Source organism: Schistocerca nitens, chromosome 12 (genome assembly GCF_023898315.1).
Source record: "Schistocerca nitens isolate TAMUIC-IGC-003100 chromosome 12, iqSchNite1.1, whole genome shotgun sequence".
In the NCBI taxonomy this organism is placed as follows: Eukaryota; Metazoa; Arthropoda; class Insecta; order Orthoptera; family Acrididae; genus Schistocerca; species Schistocerca nitens.
Window position 1 is genome coordinate 103,255,789 of NC_064625.1, and position 19,247 is coordinate 103,275,035.

The 19,247-nt window shown below is 48.8% G+C and overlaps 1 long non-coding RNA gene across 1 annotated transcript in view; it reads left to right on the forward strand.

Annotated features, from left to right (window-relative positions):
- The first annotated feature begins 680 nt into the window (after nucleotides 1–680).
- LOC126215236 (uncharacterized) overlaps nucleotides 681–19,247 on the forward strand; it is a 31,899-nt gene continuing 13,332 nt past the window's right edge. Inside the window, exons 1-2 of the long non-coding RNA XR_007542109.1 lie at nucleotides 681–832; nucleotides 952–1,095. This is a non-coding gene — a long non-coding RNA (uncharacterized LOC126215236). The remainder of the gene's footprint in view (nucleotides 833–951; nucleotides 1,096–19,247) is intronic.

Below are 19,247 nucleotides of genomic sequence, written 5' to 3' on the forward strand. Positions count from 1 at the left end.
AAGTTACTGCTAAGTGGATTTGTTATTTTTAATGTAAACGTATTGCTGAAGTGATATTACCACGTTTGTGTTATTTATGTATCTGAAAATCTGTGCCTTATGCAGGTCTTAAATGTTCAAGTAAACCCCAATTGTCTAGAGAACCCCATGGATAAGAGCTGCAGACTGATCGCTCTGTAAATTAGTTAATCTGTTAACTGATTTGAAGCATATACCTGTGAAAATGTTCAGGAAAGGTTTGAAGTTCAGCATAAAGTTTGCTGGAAGTCTGTAAGTGCTATCTTTCGCTAACACTGGATGGATGAATTCCATGTATACGCATGCAATCCATGCTGAGTCGACAACCATTCAGTTCCTAACTGTACTGTTAGTCGTATTCCGTCGAGCTTTTACTATATTACACCGCTAAATGAGGAAATTACAGCATTCAAAATTTCTGAATTTGGTTAACAGCCACGCGAAATACTGACTATAAACTTTTTGTTGCCCATCGAAGCTGTGATTGAGGCAAACTGATACTGCTATCGGGCTCTGGGATGGTTACTTAGTGACAGTCTTACGGTCATGTACAGGGACATAGAAGACTGAATTAAATACCAGTAACTGGAACAGTTATTGTTATTGTAACGATCGTAGTAGGCAAAGTACTTCCATAGCAAGAATGCAAAGATAGACGTTAACATATTGAGTCTTGAGTTACTAATGTCGCTGCACTTTCATCTGCATTGCTTACATGTTTTTATTACACCAGCTATTGGCTACAGATTTTCGCATTTCATATGTATGTATCCATATTAGAGGATTTATCACATTAGGACATTGTGTGGAACAGGTATGGTTTACATTATCTGCACTTTTCCCAGTTTGTATGAGAATACATCATGATACGAAATACTGTATTGTATTTTTGAAGATAGACTGTTCACTAGTTGTACATCTTTCATATTGTAGATCTGAAGATGGTTGTCACTGACTGATCACAATATAAAGTCCTTCGAAGACCCGTTTGGAAGAGTGGAATAAACATTTGACAGTACCTGGATCACTGCTTCTATTGGCGACTGTCGTAGCTCGTGAATCGGTACATAGTTACTGGTACGTGTGTGGGGTACCTCATGATAAGACACAAATTGTAGATTGTTACTGTAACAGCATATTTCGATACATAATTTTGATTGCTACTCCTGATAAAGCCTACTGTGCAGTGCCATTATGTAATGTTCATTCTGACCTGAAGAAACTATAGTCGTCTGGTCATAACTGTGGTTACTGCCTCTGGGAGAAGGCTGATCAGTACTGCAACATGCGGCTCATCAGTTCACTTCATCACAAGAATAATAATCACATACTGTCATAAAATACATTGCCACAGGAGCGTGCTTCAAACTGTAAATCATCACCTAATACGGGATCATGGGGGACCAGGATTCGATCCCTGGCCAGGTTGGGTATTTTCACTGCCCAGGGACTGTGTGTGTGTTGTCCTCGTCATTTCATCGTCGTCATTCGTGACAGTACATTGGACTGCGTCAACAATTGGGACTTGGTATGGGTGCTGATGACCGCGCAGTTAAACGCCCGACAAACCTACCACCACCACCTGGTACACACTCTCCTCTTGAAGTAAAAGTTCAACATTTACAAAATTACAGTTCCATCTGAGACTTGAATGGCATTGGTGTCCCAGCTTGATCACGTTTCCTGCTTGATGAGAGGTCATGATCTGGGTGGAAGGAGTCAATGCCTCTCTCTATATCGACCCCTGTGCGATGGCTTCGCGGTACTGATGGGGTGGGGAGGGGGGGGAGGGGGTCTTCAGCAGCTCCTCCCGTTCATTGTAGCGGACTGCTGCGAGACATAGACACTGTCCGTGGTATCAATGCAAGTTGCCGACGTGGGTTCGGCACTGCGTCCTTCAGAAACTTTGGACTGGTACTTGACTGTGTACTTGAATGAGGTTTCCAGCTAGTGAGGTGAAGTATTCATTGAATTTTTCCACAACTGAATTTTGATCTGTGACTTTTGAGCCTTCAAGTGTTAATGATACATTCTTTTTCTTTGGCGCTGAACTACAAGCGTCTCCCTTTATAACTCTCCATGTGGATCTCAATTTGATAAGAAACCCATGTAACAAAATGTCATTCCACAAAATTTTTGCCTCTTTGACTACTCTGCCATAGATTCTTTTGTAGGCTTTAACAGAAGAATTTGCAGATTATTCAACTCTATATTTCTTACAACAGTACTGCAGAAATCTGTTTCTCTCACTGGAATTTTTTATGCCTTTAGTTACCCATTGCTTATTATTGTTAGGTTGTACTGTTTTTACTACTTCTGGAAAAGCTACATTAAAATAGTGAAGAAAGATGCTCTGAAAACTCATGTACATGCTATCAACATTGTTCTGAGTGGCAATGCTTTCCCAGTTTTCCTTCGCCAATAAGAGATTAAAAATTCTCATGTTATCTTCAGAAAAGGTTATTTTTTCAACTACTTTTTCAGAACTGCTACTTGTTGGCATTTCTATACATAGTTGTGCCTCATGGTCACCATAACCCATGCTCAGTACTCTGCTTGTGAATCTATAATTTGTTTCTGAGATGAATATTTGGTCAATAATGGAATTTATGCATTCTGTGAGTCTTATTGGGCAGTGTATTGTGGGGATCTCATTAAATGTGGGGTGCTGGTCATATTTATCAAAGAATCTCTGGTGCTGCTGCCTTTTGAAAAATCGTATTTAGTGTACTGATCCTGATCAGCACAACCTCTAGTTTATTCATGAAGACCGGCAGGTTTCCACTTGACGCTATATATATGTTAATAACTATGAAGTTAATCTTTGGCAGTTTAGTAACGGAAAGTTCAGTCTTCTTCAATTGAGTCAATATGGCTTTTACTGACATCACCAAACGTTATTTGTTATTTCACAAAGATAGAGAACTACCATGATTGGAAAACCCTTGGCTAAAATGACTTGCTTATCTATATCCTGAGATTGGCTACGAAATGACGAAATAAAATTAACCTCAATGTTACATAATGCAAATTATGTCTATATTTAGTGCATACTGGAGTAGTGCTTCCAACATGGAAACTTCATTTGTGAGTGACTGAAGGTTATGGTGTAGCACAGCAAGATCTGGGTATTTAGTAACTTTAGTTTGTTGCTGATTCTTTATCTAGTGGCATTTCTAATACAGCACTTACCCTACAAATTTTCGGTATCTTCCATGTGTGTGGCTTCTGTTTGCTGGTGGCAATTAGCAGGTGAGTCAACTTCTGAAGCTTGTATAAGTTTTGCTTCATCCACATCTGTCCCTCTTCGCTTTAAGCCATTTCGTGATTTTCGTTTGGCTGACGACTTGGTTTGTTTCTTGCCTGATAGCTTTAAACCACTTGGTAATTTCCGTTTAGATGAGTTAAAAGCTGTGCCATCGGTCAAAGCACTTCTTAATCTCTGTTTGTCACTTGCGCTCTGACGCCATGGTCTTCAGTTGGGTTCAGTTCTGTCGAGTTGTGAGTCCAGCGCATCAATTGGAATTCGCCACTGTGTTCCTCTAGTCATTCCATCACTCTCCTGCCGTTGTGACATGGCACATTATCTTACCCATCCAAATCATGGGAAGGAGAGCAGGTGTTGTGTACATCGGGGTCACTTGCAGAGTGCTCCTGCAAGGTCCACGCAGGTTTCACCCTGTGGAGTGAAACTGTCAATACTTAACAACAGCAAACCAGTAACTATGTGGAAGGGCCTCGGGACAGGACTTTAAATGGACTGGTTTAGGGAGGCTGCAGGGTCATCCGTACAGTGTCATCATGTAACATAATAAATTCACATGTGGCCAGTTGCTTATGCATGAACACACGAGACCTACAGTGGGCAGAAGGCAGGGGAGGTTTGATGAGCGCGATGTGCCCTCGGATGCTCTCGACGAGTGCCGGGAGCTTGGTAGCGCCATATCCTCGAAAAATTCGGCTTGTAAAACCAGGGGCTCCCCGTAAAGGATCTCGGCGAGGGAGGCTTGCAAGTCCTCTTTGTATGCGGTGTGGAGGCCTGGCAAAACCCAGGGGAGAACGTCAGACCACTGGAAACCGTGGCACGTAAGTGCAGCTTTAAGCGTGTGGTGCCAGCGCTCCACAAGTCCATTGGCCTTGGGGTGATAAGCAGTGGCGTGAAACTTCGCAACGCCACAGTACGAACAGAGGGAGGCGAACAGGTGTAATTCGAACTGCCTATCTTGGTTGGTGGTCAGTGAGGTAGTGCTTCCAAATTGGGAAATCCAAGTGGCAACGAAGGCCCGAGCCAAAGACTCAGCCAAAATATCTTCCAAAGGGAGTACCTCGACCCATCTAGTGACTCTATCAATAACAGAGAGGACATATCGAAAGCCCTTGGAGGGAGGGAGGGGACCTATGATGTCAATATGGGCATGTCGTAGACATCCTTTAGGTATGTCAAAAGTGCCTGGTGGAGGAAGTGCATGGTGGCCGAATTTAGCTCCCTGACACGGTACGCAGGTGCGAGCCCACATCCTGCAATCATGTTTAACACCGGGACACACGTACCTTCCCCTGACCAATCTGGTGGAGGTTTTGATGCCTTGGTGAGCTAGGTTGTGGAGTGCTTCAGAAACAGAGCGGCGGCGAGCTGCAGGTACGAAGGGGGCGGGGGCTACCAGTGGAAACATCCCACCAGACCGATTCTGTGGTGCCAGGGAATGCACGTTGCTCCAGTTGGAGGGAAGAGGTTGTCTTGTTGCAAGGCACGGATATCGAGGTCTTCAGTTTGCCAGCGGGCCAGGTCGGTAGTGATGTTGACGCGAGACAGTTGGTCAGCGCCTACATTGTCAGCGCCTCGGATATATTGTGCATCAGTGAAATATTGGGATATGAAATCCATATGGCGAAAGCGTCGTCAGGGGGAGATGGTGTGAGGGGTTACGGATTGCATCTGCCAAGGGTTTGTGATCTATATTAATCATCAACGGGCGACCCTCGACATCGGCTGTGAAATATTTGAGCGCCTCGTACAGGACGAGGAGTTCACGGTCGAAGGCGGACCATTTGGACTGGGATTTGGTTAATTTCTTGGAGAAGAAACGGAGGGGTTGGGGTGGGGGTATCCAATACATGTTGCTGAAGAACCGTGCCAATTGCAGTATCGCTTGCATCAGCTGTAATAGAAATAGGTGCGTTAGGAGCAGGGTGAGCGAGTGTGACAGCTTTAGAGAGGGCGCTTTTGAGTTTTTTGAATGAATCTGCCATCTCCAGTGTCCAAACAACTTTGCATTTGCCTTTAGTATCCTTACCTGCCAGAGGGATCTGGATAGACGCAGCATGGGGCAGGTGGCGCCTGTAGAGGTTCACAAGGCCTAGAAAACGGTGAAGATCAGTGAAGTCCTTTGGGGGAGGGAGGCTGAGTTAAACCCAAGAGGAAATAGGTCACACAGTCACAGCCAAGGGCGTCCGCCCTAAGGTGGTGACCTCAGGACTGCTGAGACTTCCGTGGTTGATCTCCACTCCATTAGCAGTGAGCAGTGCAAGCACTCTGGAAATATGGAGAGCGTGTTCCTCAGGTGAGAGAGAGAAAATCAGTAAATCGCCTAATTAGGCATAGGCGAAAAGGTCAAACAACAGTGAGTCAATGAAGCATTGCCATGTCTGTGCGGCATTTTTGTGACCATACGGCATGGAACAGTACTCTAAGAGACCAAATGGAGTGATTATGGCTGTCTTGGGGATATCGTCGGGGAACATGGGAATCTGATGATATGCTTTGCTACAATTGAGAATGGAGATGATCTGGGAACCATGCAACATCTGAGTGAAACCTTGAATAAGGGGGATAAGGTAGTTATCGATGGTAGTGAGTGTGTTAAGAGCACGGTAGTCACCAGAGATGGAAAGTACCGTCCTCCTTCGGCACGAGATGGATTGGCGACGGCCAGTTACTATCAGATTGACACAGAACGTTGGAGTCCAAAAGATCTTTAACAGTGTCTTTAGCACGGCGAAGTTTCTGCGTGTTTAGGCAGTGCACCTTATGCCACACAGGGGTCCTTCAGTCATCTTTACTCTGTGGTGCGTGCCATTGGCAATTTCACGCAAGGATGTGGGAGAAGCAGGTGGGGTAGGGGCAGAGGCTGGCTGAACCGTTAATGGGGTCGCAGCTGCAGAACAATGTCCAGGCTGAGGAGGCGTGTCCACGATTGCAAGAGTGAGTGTGCGGAGTTGCAGAAGCTGCTGTTGTGCCTGGAAGAGTTGTGTATAGACTTCGTCAATGCAAACACGCAGGTCGACATTCGACATTCTGAGTGCGCGACGCATCGACGTCTGAACGCTCACGCAAGAAAGCTAAGAGAGCAGAGGAAAGGTTTGCAGCAAGTGACATACACTCTGAAAGGGCAGAGTGTGAACAGTAAGTAGAAACTTCGAGCTGAGGGAGGGGGCGGGGCGGGGGCGGCGGCGGCGGCGGCGGCATGGTGCGACGCACCAGGAACACTTGAACCAGAGACTTTAGTCAGAGAGCCGGCTTGCAGATTAGGGGAGAGGGAATAGTGATAAAGAAAACTTAGGCCCAGTACAGGTGCATCAACTTCCACGACGTAAAATGTCCAGGGGAAAACCTGATCCAGGGCATATTTGAGCAGGAGATGAGAGGAACCGAGCACCAGAATCGGGGAATTGTTAGCAGCTATCAGTGGAGGTGCAGATAAGGGATCTGTGTTAGGGGCGAGGGAGGGCGGGATAACACTGTCGGCTCCAGTGTCCACTAGAAAGCAAAGTTCGGTGTTGGTGATCTCGACGAAGAGATGCGAAGCAGACGACAGTGCAGATGGCATCTGAGGAGATGCCGGTAGGCGCCGCGAGGCAGCATGGTGGGACGTGGTGCCTAGACGTGCCCATCATAGGCGTTTGGAAAAGCACACGGGGGTTTCCAGTTGCGAGCCATGTCACCAAAGTTAGCATGGAACCAGCAGTAAGGAAAGCCACCTTGTGGTGCAGGAGCATGGCTGGGCGGCGAGGTGACCAGCTGCGTGGCCAGAGTGTACTCAGGTGCTCGCTTGGCCGTCTCCGGTGACCTTTGGGGCGGCAACGTAAAAGTAGGTAGTGCAGTCGGGCGACCACGGGGTGGCAGGGCCGTTGCTTGCGCTGACAGCGAGGCGTGTCTCCTGCCGCGGCCGCGGGTAGGAGTGGCTTCTGTTACTGCATAATGCGCGGGGTTGGCAGATGACTGACTCGAATGATGGAGGTAATGGTGTTGAATGATGCTATAGGCACGGTCGGCGATGCTTCGAGGGGGCTCAGAGACATGCGACAGTATCTGCAGTTGTAGCTCACAAGGGAACCTCCCCATCGCACCCCCCTCAGATTTAGTTATAAGTTGGCACAGTGGATAGGCCTTGAGAAACTGATCAATCGAGAAAACAGGAAGAAGTTGTGTGGAACTATGAAAAAATAAACAAAATATACAAACTGCCTATCTTGCGCATGGACTACTCAAAGTCAAGGAGAGTGTGCGTTCAGGAGCGCCGTGGTACCGTGGTTAGCATGAGCAGCTGCGGAACTAGAGGTCCTTGGTTCAAGTCTTCCCCCGAGCGAAAAGTTTAATTTTTTATTTTCAGACAATTATTACCTGTCTGTCCGTCCGTCCGATGCGAGGTAACTGTTCCATAGTATGAGAATACACCTAAACAAACATCGAAACACACGTCAGTTGACTAGAGCGCTTTTTTGGGAGTGATTATCACATCCACAAGAAAACCTAAATCGGGCAAGGTAGAAGAATCTTTTTACCCATTCGCCAAGTGTACAAGTTAGGTGGGTCGACAACATACTCCTGTCATGCGACGAACATGCCGTCACCAGTGTCGTATAGAACATATCAGACGTGTTTTCCTTGTGGAGGAATCGGTTGCCCTATGACCTTGCAATCAAATGTTTGCGGTTCCCACGTCCTTTCGTCTACTAATCGCACGGTTTTGCGGTGCGGTCGCAAAACACAGATGGTAAACTTATTACATTGAACAGAGGCGTAAATGAACGGACAGATCATAACTTTATGAAAATAAAGTAAAATTTTCACTCGAGGGAAGACTTGAACCAAGGACCTCCCGTTCCGCTGATGCTCACGCTAACCACGGGACTACGGCGATGCTGAACTCGGGCTCTCCTTGATGTTGCCTACGTTGCGCATGGACTACTGAGTTTGTATATTTTTCTTACTTTTTTCATAGTTCCACTCAACTTCTTCCTGTTTTCTCGATTGATCTGTGTTCAGTTTTTCAAGGCCTATTCACTGTGCCAACTTATAACTAAATCTGAGGGGGGTGCGATGGGGAGGTTCCCTTGTCAGAGTGAAGTTTAAGTAGCCAAATTATCCAAAGTGCAATGTCTGGTAGAAAGTATGTCCACAAGGGCGCATAAGTAGCGCCATAGCTGTGACGGGGTAAGGTCATCGATGTGTTCCTTGTGGATAATGCGTTGGATGGAATCAGGAGGAGGACGGAATAGGCGTTCAATGATACAAGCTTTAGCAGATTCATACTTATTCTGAACGGGAGGTGAAAGCAGCAGGTCACTAATAAGATCCGTGTGATCGTGCAGGTGACTGACAACGCACACGAATCGGGCATTCACGGCGTCCTACACGACGGAGCCCAACATTTTATCCACTAATACAAACCATGTCTTAGGGTCTTAGGGTTTTCGGTTTGTAGGGCTCGGAGTTTTCGGAATCTGCTAGGCGCGAGGTACTGAGGAACGGTCGGTGCAGTGAACACACTACTCGGAGGTGCGGGCAGTGTAGCAGTGTAGAGTGGTGACAAATCAGGATTGCAGGCACCAGGAGACTGGCACACAGTAGCTGTACTAATCTGGTTAACAGGGACAAAACCACACGAGTAACAAGCAACAGGAGTGCAAGAAGAGAGTTCAGTCTTTACATGAGAGTTCAGTTGCATAGTGTAGGCAGGTACAGTTGCTGGGGCCCCAGCTGGTGGGGGCACGGTTGGGTGCGGAAGACTGTCCAGTACAGGTGCAGTTCGGACTGGTGAGCACACGACCGGTGTTTGCCAAGCGAAAGAACCCGACGCGGAAGTCGATGAAACGTTGTGGACTGGCACGTATGGGGCAGCCGTTGCCGCTGTGGGAGCGGGCGGCAGGCGTGCGGGAGCTAGTAACAATGGGTGCGGGAGTGTAGCGGGTGCGGTTGAAACCAACGCAGCAGACGGACGAAACCATCAGGAAAATGTGCAGAAGACGAACAAGAGCCAGGATGGGGCCTGGCTGCATCATACCTGAAGGCTTGTAAGATGTCGGTACAGAGTTACATAGCCTGTGGCTGTAGAGAAGGCATCATGTGTGGGTGCAGCCCCCTGCGGGTTCGGGGGTTAGAATAGGCCCGCGGTATTCCTGCCTGTCGTAAGAGGCGACTAAAAGGAGTCTCACACGTTTCGGCCTTATGTTTTGGTCCCCTGTTGGGTTTGACCTCCATCTTTCTAAATTCTTCCGAAGAGCGAGCCAATTGGGGAAGGGCGCCTTACATGGTGCACTGTATCCGTCGTGCAATTAGACCTTTAGCCGGCTTTCTCGTCGTTGCAATGATGTCCCGCTCGTTTTCGATCTCTTGGGCGATTACCACGCTGCACTCTGCAGTGTTTCTTTTAACTGCGACGACGACCTTGGACAGTTTTGCACCTAAGATCCAGCACGGTAGCCAGTCCGTTGTGGTGGGGCCGCCATGTACCCTCTTGGTTGTAGCCCCCTGACAACACAGGGATCGCTCTACTGATGCCTGCGCCGTTAACTCCCCACGCATGCCAAGGAGTAGATGCCCATCTCCCTGGGGCATCGGGACTCCCGGCAATGGCCGTCCTGCCAGGTGGCTATTGCTGCGGCTGGGTGGCGCCCGTGGGGAGGGCCCTTGGTCGGAGTAGGTGGCATCAGGGCGGATGACCCGCAATGAAGCGTGGTACTTCATCTCTCGCTGGTGGCCAGCCGCCAGCAGTCTCTAAGCGTTCTCGGGCTCAATTTAATGCTGAAAAGTACAATCCGAAAACGTTCCCCTCTCTGGCCACGCCGTGGGAGGAACGTAAATCTCAGGATGGCAGTAGCAAATATTCGCCCCGATTCTTAGTTTGTACGAGAGCTGATGGGGAGTCTTTTCTCTCCACAAAGCCTCAGTTCTTCGTCGAGCATTTAGAGGACAAGTTTGGGGAGGTGGAGGGTTTGTCAAAAATGCGCTCTGGATCGGTCCTGATACAAACGGCATCCTCTGCCCAGTCACGGCGGTTACTTGCTTGTGACAAGTTGGGGGATGTTGCTGTTACGATCACACCGCATAAGAGTTTAAATATGGTCCAGGGTGTTATTTTCCATAGGGACCTCCTTTTGCAGTCTGATGACGAGCTGCGCGCCAACCTCGAACGACGAGGTGTTCATTTCGTCCGGCGCGTTCATCGGGGTCCGAGGGACAATCAGGTTGCTACCGGTGCCTTCATCTTGGCCTTCGAGGGTGATACGTTACCGGAAAAGGTCAAGGTGATGGTCTACCGATGCGACGTCAAGCCCTATATCCCTCCCCCGATGCGGTGCTTCAAGTGCTGGAAGTTCGGCCATATGTCTTCCCGCTGCACTTCCAGCCTCACATGTCGAGATTGCGGACGCCCATCTCATCCCGATACTCCATGTGCCCCGCCTCCTATCTGTGTTAACTGCGGAGAACACCATTCCCCTTGCTCGCCGGACTGTCGGATCTTCCAGAAGGAAAGGAAGATAATGGAATATAAGACCCTGGACCGCCTGACCTACACCGAGGCACGGCGGAAGTTTGAAAGGCTACATCCTGTGCCCATGCCGTCCACCTATGCTGCTGCTGCAACACCTGTTCGAACTTCTTCAGTGTCGTCCCCAACAGTTCGAACTCAGCTCTGTCAGCCATCACCGGCCCCCTCGGTTGTGGGGGGCACTTCACTCCCTGTTGCTCCTGCTCCATCTACTTCAGGAGCAACACCACCCCAACCACCGGGGACATCTGTTCCCCCTTCACAGCCGGAGAAGCGAGGGCCTTCTTCGGCTCCTCTCGCCCGGAAGGGGTCCCTTGGGGCCCTCCCCTCCCATCCCAGGCTTTGCCCAGTGCCAAAGCGGACACTCGCCAGTCTGCCAAAAAACCACCGGTCGCTGGTTGTAGGGCGTCGCGGTCGTCTTCAGTCCCTGAGACTGACCCAGTGACGCCCTCCCAGCCAGAACCACCAAAGGCACAGCGAGCAAAGCAGTCAAAGAAAAAGGCTCCCAAGAATCCTGAAATTGCGGTGGCACCTGTCCCACCGCAACCTTCTCCCTCTGCGTCCGAAGATGAGGTGGAGATTCTGGCGTCCGCTGAGGACCTCGATCTCGGCGGTCCCTCAGACGCCATGAATGGCACTAGCGCGGGTGCTCAGTCGGAGGCAGCAGGTGATCCGGCGGCGTAATCTGCCTTCCCAGTCCCGTCACGCCTTTCCCAGCCATGGACAACACCATCCTCCAGTGGAACTGCAGCGGTTTCTTCCACCATCTAGCTGAGCTCCGCCAACTTATCAGCCTTCACCCTTTCTTCTGCATTGCTCTCCAGGAAACTTGGTTTCCAGCAATGCGAACCCCCGCCCTCCGTGGCTATCGGGGTTACTATAAGAACCGAGCAGCTTATGAAAGGGTGTCTGGTGGCGTCTGCATATATGTCCTTCACACTCTGCACAGCGAGTCTGTCCCTCTCCAGACGCCTTTAGAGGCTGTCGCTGTACGCGTGTGGACGCCACAGCCTGTTACCGTCTGCAGCCTTTACATTCCACCGGATGGTGATGTCTCGCAGCATGTCCTGGCTGCACTAGTCGCCCAATTGCCGCCACCTTTCTTGCTATTGGGCGACTTCAACGCCCATAACCCTCTGTGGGGTGGGTCAGTGGCAACAGGTCGAGGCGCCATCGTTGAGCGTTTGTCGCAGCTCGATCTCTCGCTGTTAAATGATGGTGCCTTCACACACTTCAGTGTGGCGCATGGCACCTACTCCGCCATTGACCTTTCACTCTGTAGCCATAGCCTCTTACCGTCTGTCCAATGGAGTGTGCATGACGACCTGTGTGGTAGTGACCACTTTCCGATCTTTTTGTCACTACCACAGCGCCACTCTTCTGGGCGCCCTAGCAGATGGGCTATGAATAAGGCTGACTGGGACTTGTTCTCCTCCACTGTCGCTTTTGAGCCTCTCCCTACTGCTAACATTGATGCGGTGGTTCAATCGGTCACCACCGGCATCGTTACTGCCGCCGAATCTGCCATTCCCCGTTCTTCTGGGTCCCCTCGGCGGAAGGCTGTGCCTTGGTGGTCGCCTGCGATCGCTGAAGCGATTAAAGATCGCCGGCGGGCGCTCCAGCGTCACAAGCGACATCCCTCCATCGACCACCTTATCGCCTTCAAACGGCTGCGTGCGCGGGCACGCCTCTTTATCCGCCAAGGCAAGAAGGAGTGCTGGGAGCGGTATGTATCCACCATTGGCCTCCATGTCACTCCATCGCAGGTCTGGGCCAAGATTCGACGCGTCTACGGCCATCGGACCCCTGCCAGCGTCCCTGCGCTCTCACTGAATGGAGCAGTTTGTACTGACTCCGACGTCATTGCAAATCGCTTAGCAGAGCATTTTGCTATGAGTTCCGCCTCTGCGAATTACCCCCAGGCCTTCCGCTCCATTAAAGAGCGGATGGAACGTCGGAGCCTTTCGTTTCGCACCAACCACCTAGAATCTTACAATGCTCCATTTAGTGAGTGGGAATTTCGCAGTGCCCTAGCTGCTTGCCCTGATACCGCTCCTGGGCCGGATGGCATCCACTGTCAGATGCTGAAACACCTTTCAGTGGACTGCCAGCGGCGCCTTCTCGATCTTTACAACCGTCTTTGGGTCGAGGGGGAGTTTCCGTCGCAATGGCGGGAAGGCGTTGTCATCCCCGTTTTGAAACCTGGAAAGAACCCTCTGGAGGTGGACAGCTACCGTCCCATTAGCCTCACCAACGTTCTTTGCAAGTTGCTTGAACGGATGGTGAGCCGGCGCTTGAATTGGGTACTGGAGTCTCGGGGCCTTCTGGCTCCGTCTCAGGGTGGGTTCCGTAAAGGCCGCTCCGCCACCGACAATCTGGTGAGCCTGGAGTCGGCCATCCGTACTGCCTTTGCCCGCCGTCAGCACCTGGTCGCTGTCTTTTTCGACATGCGGAAGGCGTACGATACGACATGGCGCCACCACATCCTTTCTACGCTTCATGGATGGGGTCTTCGGGGTCCTCTGCCGATTTTTATCCGCAATTTTCTGTCGTGTCGTACCTTCCGCGTGCAAGTCGCGGCCTCGTATAGTTCCTCCCGCGTCCAGGAGAACGGTGTGCCACAGGGTTCTGTTTTAAGTGTCTGTCTGTTTTTAATAGCCATTAACGGGCTTGCTGCGGCCGTGGGAACTTCTGTCTCCGCTTCCCTGTATGCTGACGACTTTTGCCTTTACTACAGCTCTACTGGCATTGCAGCTGTTGAACGTCAGCTACAGGGCGCAATCCGTAAGGCGCAGTCTTGGGCTGTAGCGCATGGGTTTCAGTTTTCGGCAGCCAAGACCTGCGTTATGCATTTCTGCCGGCGCCGGACAGTCCATCCTGAGCCGCAGCTTTATCTTGCCGACGAACTCCTTGCAGTGGTTGAGACCCACAGGTTTTTGGGGGTCGTTTTTGATGCTCGGTTGACTTGGCTGCCTCATATTCGGCAGCTCAAACAGGCGTGTTGGCGGCATCTCAATGCACTGCGATGTTTGAGCCACACCCGCTGGGGCGCCGTCCGCTCTACCCTGTTACGGCTCTACCAGGCGTTAATCCAGTCCCGTCTGGATTATGGGTGCCTGGCATATGGCTCGGCATCCCCGTCTGCGTTGCGGGTGCTGGACCCAATTCTCCACAGCGGGATACGCCTTGCCACTGGTGCTTTCCGCACCAGCCCTGTGGACAGCTTACTAGTGGAGGCAGGTGTCCCTCCACTGCGGTTCCGACGCCAACGTTTGCTGGCCGCTTATGCTGCCCATGTTCTAAGCTCGCCCGGGCATCCTAACTATCGTCTCCTGTTCCCACGATCGGTCGTCCGTCTGCCAGAACGTCGGCCCCGCTCTGGTTGTACAATAGCGGTCCGCGTCAAAGAGCTTCTCTCTGGGCTTCAGGTTTTCACTGTTCCACCTCCGTTCCGGGCTACTTTGCATACACCCCCATGGTGTGTTCGTCGCCCTTGCCTTCGGCTCGACTTGGCACAGTGCCCGAAGGACTCAGTCCCTCCAGAGGCCTTCCGCCGCCGCTTTCATTCCATCCTGGCCACGTATCAGGGCTCTGGCATTGTTTACACCGACGGCTCGATGGTTGCTGGTAGAGTCGGTTATGCGCTCACTCTAGGGGCCCATTCCGAACAACGTTCCTTGCCGGCTGGCTGCAGCGTTTACACTGCGGAGCTGGTCGCCATCTTTCGAGCCCTAGAGTATATCCGCTCCTGCTCAGGTGAGTCCTTCGTTATCTGTAGCGATTCCCTGAGCAGTTTACGAGCTCTCGACCAGTGTTTTCCACGTTCCCGTCTGGTGATGGCTATCCATGAGTCCCTGCATACTCTTGCCCGTAGCGGCCGCTCTGTGGTCTTTGTGTGGACCCCCGGTCATGTCTGTATCCCGGGTAACGAACATGTTGACCGCCTGGCGAAAGAGGCCACCAGTAAGCCATCTCTGGACGTAGGCCTCCCAGAGACTGATTTGCGGGCAGTCTTCCGCCGCAAAATTTTGGCGCTATGGGCCGATGAATGGCGCGAACTGACGACGCGCAATAAACTACGTGTTGTGAAGGAGACGACGGCTGTGTGGCGCTCATCCCTGCGAGCCACTCGCAGGGACTCAGTAGTTCTTTGCCGGCTCCGCATTGGCCACTCCCGGCTGACACACGGTTACTTACTGCGCCGGGAAGACCCTCCTCTATGTCGCTGTGGGGCGGCTTTGACGGTGGCCCACATTTTGATGGCCTGCCCCCTTTTAGCTGTGGTCAGGCAGACATTTAGGCTGCCTGATACGCTCCCTGCCCTTTTAACAGACGACTCCGCAATGGCTGACTTAGTTTTACGTTTTATTCGGGCAGGGGGCTTTTATCATTTAATCTGAGTGTTTCTATTTTCTGTTATTGTTTTGTGTTGACTCTGGCCTTTGGCCTATGCTTTTAAACTTATTTTTTAACGTGTTTCTAAGTGGTTGGCTTTTCCTTTTTTTTGTTTCTATGGTCGGCCAACCACCGTCACACTCTGTGTGGTTTTAGTTCGTTTTGTCTTGTCTTTGTCTCAGTTTCTCTTGTTGTGTATCGTCTGTGTTCTATTCTGTTCCTCGTTTTTATTCTCTGTGGGTGTTCTTTGTCTTTGGAAAAAGGGACCGATGACCGTAGCAGTCTGGTCCCTTTGATCCCCCAAACCAACCAACATGTGTGGGTGCAGCAGATGAGCAGGAATGGCAGGCGCTGGCAGTGCTGGGGCGTCGATAAGCAGAATGCTGTCAGACAGTCTGCGGCAGCGAAGCGGGAACTGTTGAGGTTATGTCAGGGCCACATACGTTAGAATCCGGTTGACAGCGAAGTTCACTTTGGCACTGAACCTGCAGCGTGATTTCCGGTATGGGTTCATTTTCCACTTCGAAAAACTGCGGCTGTAAAGTCGAATCACAGGGACTGAAGTTGTTGAAACATTTTTCCTAGCACAATACAAATCACTGCTAGTAGAACTCATAATTGAACAAAAACAGATCATGGTCACCAGTGTGGCTATTCCTGATACGCAGAGCGGAGGCGATCATTAAATAACACACCAAAATACATGAACACAACTTTCTAAATATTCATGCATAATAGTCATACACAGTCGGTGGCACTAAACAGAATGAAAAGCAAAATGGTGGCTCACAACAGGTCTGCATGGGTCAGAGAGCCTGCTATGGCAAAGATATATCACTCGTAGAGTCGATAGTCGCCACATATTAATTTACAAATAAATTCATACCCTATCTGTTCTGTTGGTTAATGGAAGAACTTACTACAACCACAACTGTTTTCTTTCATATCAGGTCTCATACTTCATCATAGCAGATATAAGGTGGGAGTGTCCTTGGGCACTCAACATGCTACATCTACCACTGCCTTGTGTTGCAATTCCACTGAGATCATACAGTTTGCTAAAAGTGCATAAAGAAGGGGTTCCACTACGTCCCATTTTGAGTAATTTGGGTGTGCCCATTTACAACATGGCCAAGTATTTAGCCTGTGTGCTTTGTCCTCATGTCAGGAAATGTGAACGTCATATTTCAATTCCATGATTTTTATCCACTGGCTGTAGCCTGTGTGTCAGTTTTTCAGACTGGTTTGTGATTTCTGATCTAGCACCTATATTTATCTAGGTTCCTCTCTAAGAATCCTCAGTATTAATCAGTAAAATGTTGGACATTGAAATGACAAAGCTTTGCCACCATGTGTTGACACAGACAATATTTTTTATTCCACAACAAACATTTTTAACAAACTTGCGGAATGCTTGTGGAAGGTCCATTAACATTATACTCACAAACCCATTTAGAGATTACAAAGATTCTATACTGAGCAGTGAGCTGAGTTTCTAAAATCTTATTTTGGAGGAAGGTCAGCGATACATTTATGGTCCGGCAACACAAGAGACACTCGGCTGTTTCCTGGATCATTTTAATTGCAACCATCCCAGCATCAAATTCATGACAGAGGTTGACATGGATAGAAAGGTTCTGTTTCTGGATGTATTGCTCTACAGGGAGGGCAATGGGACTAGCAGGCATTGCGTTTATCAAAAATAAAAGAACACGGACCAGTATCTTGGTCCTAAGAGTTGCCATCCACTGTATCAACACACAAATGCACAAAGTTCACGTTTGAGAGGAATGGCAAGGCCGACAAAAAGATAGTGTGCTTCTGATTTTAAAGCTTCACTGGAGCTAGTAAAAGATTCAGGTATATCAGTGATCATCTTTCTATATGTTGGGGTATACCCTTAAAGATACGAAGAATTTTCAGAAGTTACAGTGGAAGCAATAGGTAAAAGACCACAGAAACTGCTACCTGTACCATTTACTTAATCATCAGAAGATGTGATTGTTACAAAAGGAAAATGAACAGTAAATGTCCCTTCATTGTCCACAAAGAATACGGATACAGCTATAATGTAAGACAAATGATGCATATGTGCAATTCACTAATAGCTAATGTAGACAACATATACTTCGTTTCTGTAAATTGTCAGTGCCTGCAGAACAAGTGAAACTACTGTGAAATCAAATTGTTTCTTCTAAAAATGTCAACGGTGAACTACCTTTTACTCTCGCATTTTAAAAATTGTGTTTGTAGCACCACAATACATTTCTCAAGGTGGTATTGTTACACAGAAAATAATGTAATGCACCTCTACTTTTTAGCAGTACCACAGAAACTAGCAGTTTAGCCATGCTAGTGAAAGGCAGTCAGCTCGCATTAGCGTGTCAGTGTGCCAAAACATTAACTCTGTCATATAGAATTGGCTGACATAAGCAATTGTATAATATATTTAACAGAGAACTTTTTCTGTTTGTCATGTCTTACTGGTGTATAATCTGGGTGTAGCACTATGTAGGGATATGAACTCGAATTGTCACACAGGCCATGTTGTAGGTGGAGTAGGTGTTTGACTTCAATTCATTGGTAGACTACTGGTTAAGTGCTATATTTCTACAAACGTGATTGCTTAGAAATAACTCATGTGATCACTTCTAGAATACTGCTCAAATGTGTGGGACCCATACCAAATAGGAGTAACATGGGGTATTGGATTCTAGCGTTAAAAGGTTTTTTTTTTTTTTGCTTTTCGTATTTAACAAAATATAACATTGATGATGATGATTTATGGCAATGTTTGCCAACAAGATAAAGAATGCGACCTTTTAACACTAGATTGCGTACTCACGGCAGTTCTCCTTGGCCGTTTTTTTGGTACGACTTGGAAAGAGAGAAAAATTAGTGAACGATCGACGATGCGTCGGTTCTCGATTGTGTTCAGGAGACGTACAGATTGATTGCGTGAAAATAATTTCTCAAATGACCTCTTAACTCTGATTGCTTTCACGCAATCAGACTCTTCAATGAAATTTCCTAAGGGACCTATTCGAATAATAAAAAAAATGCAAAACAGTGAAATTTTGTAAAAAAATTGTCAGATCGGAAATTGAACACATTAATGGTCTCCCAAATACAATCGAGACACCGCGATAAAGAGCGAACCTGTAACGAAGTTCATTTAAACATAAACATTATTTGTGGTTAATTTAATGAAAAGAATAAGCATAGATTTTCTGTATAGTGAAGCATCAATATATTATCAAAGAACAAGAACGTGTCGTTTAAATCAATACTGAAATTAAGACGACATCCACAAAACACTGCAGGTCCATCTAAGAGAGGGTGTGCAGCAACAGATTTAATTGTATTAGTCCTCTTGTCACCGTCGTTCACGCCAATACGAGGTTAGGTTGGGAGTTTTTTTTGGCAGGCGGGTGTCGGGGGGGGGGGGGGGGGGGGGCGCAGCCCCCCCCCCTGCAATGCATAGAGTCCTGCTACCGCAAGTGTTAGCGCGCGGAGCCGCTGCGGTGACGTCAGCGGCCGCCGCGACGATTGCGCAACCGCCTGGCAGCGAGCACGGCCCTTAAAATTACTAGGGCCGTGCCGCCGAGTTTGCCATTGAGTGATAACATGGGCGCTGCCTGCCAGCGGTACGAGTTAACACAGCGCTGTAGCGCAGCCATGTTATATAAGCGAGCGATAAGCGCTTGGCGCGTCATTCGCGCTGCTGCTGTCGCTCACGCAACTGCATTGGATCGCTGCCAGCATGCCGTATAGAAGGCGGTGGAGACGTCGTTCACGCCAAACAGTATATAAAACAATTGAAGACGTAGAATTTAAAACATCAGCAGCTGTCAAGAGGACTAATACAATTAAATCTGTTGCTGCACACCCTCTCTTAGATGGACCTGCAGTGTTTTGTGGATCTCTGTCCACAAATGATTCCAGTCCAGTGACACTTGTTACGCCAGTTCCTCCACGTACAATGGCAATTGTTAACCATCCATTTCCATGAGAGAAGGTGTCGTTTAAATCAATACTGAAATTAAGACGACATCCACAAAA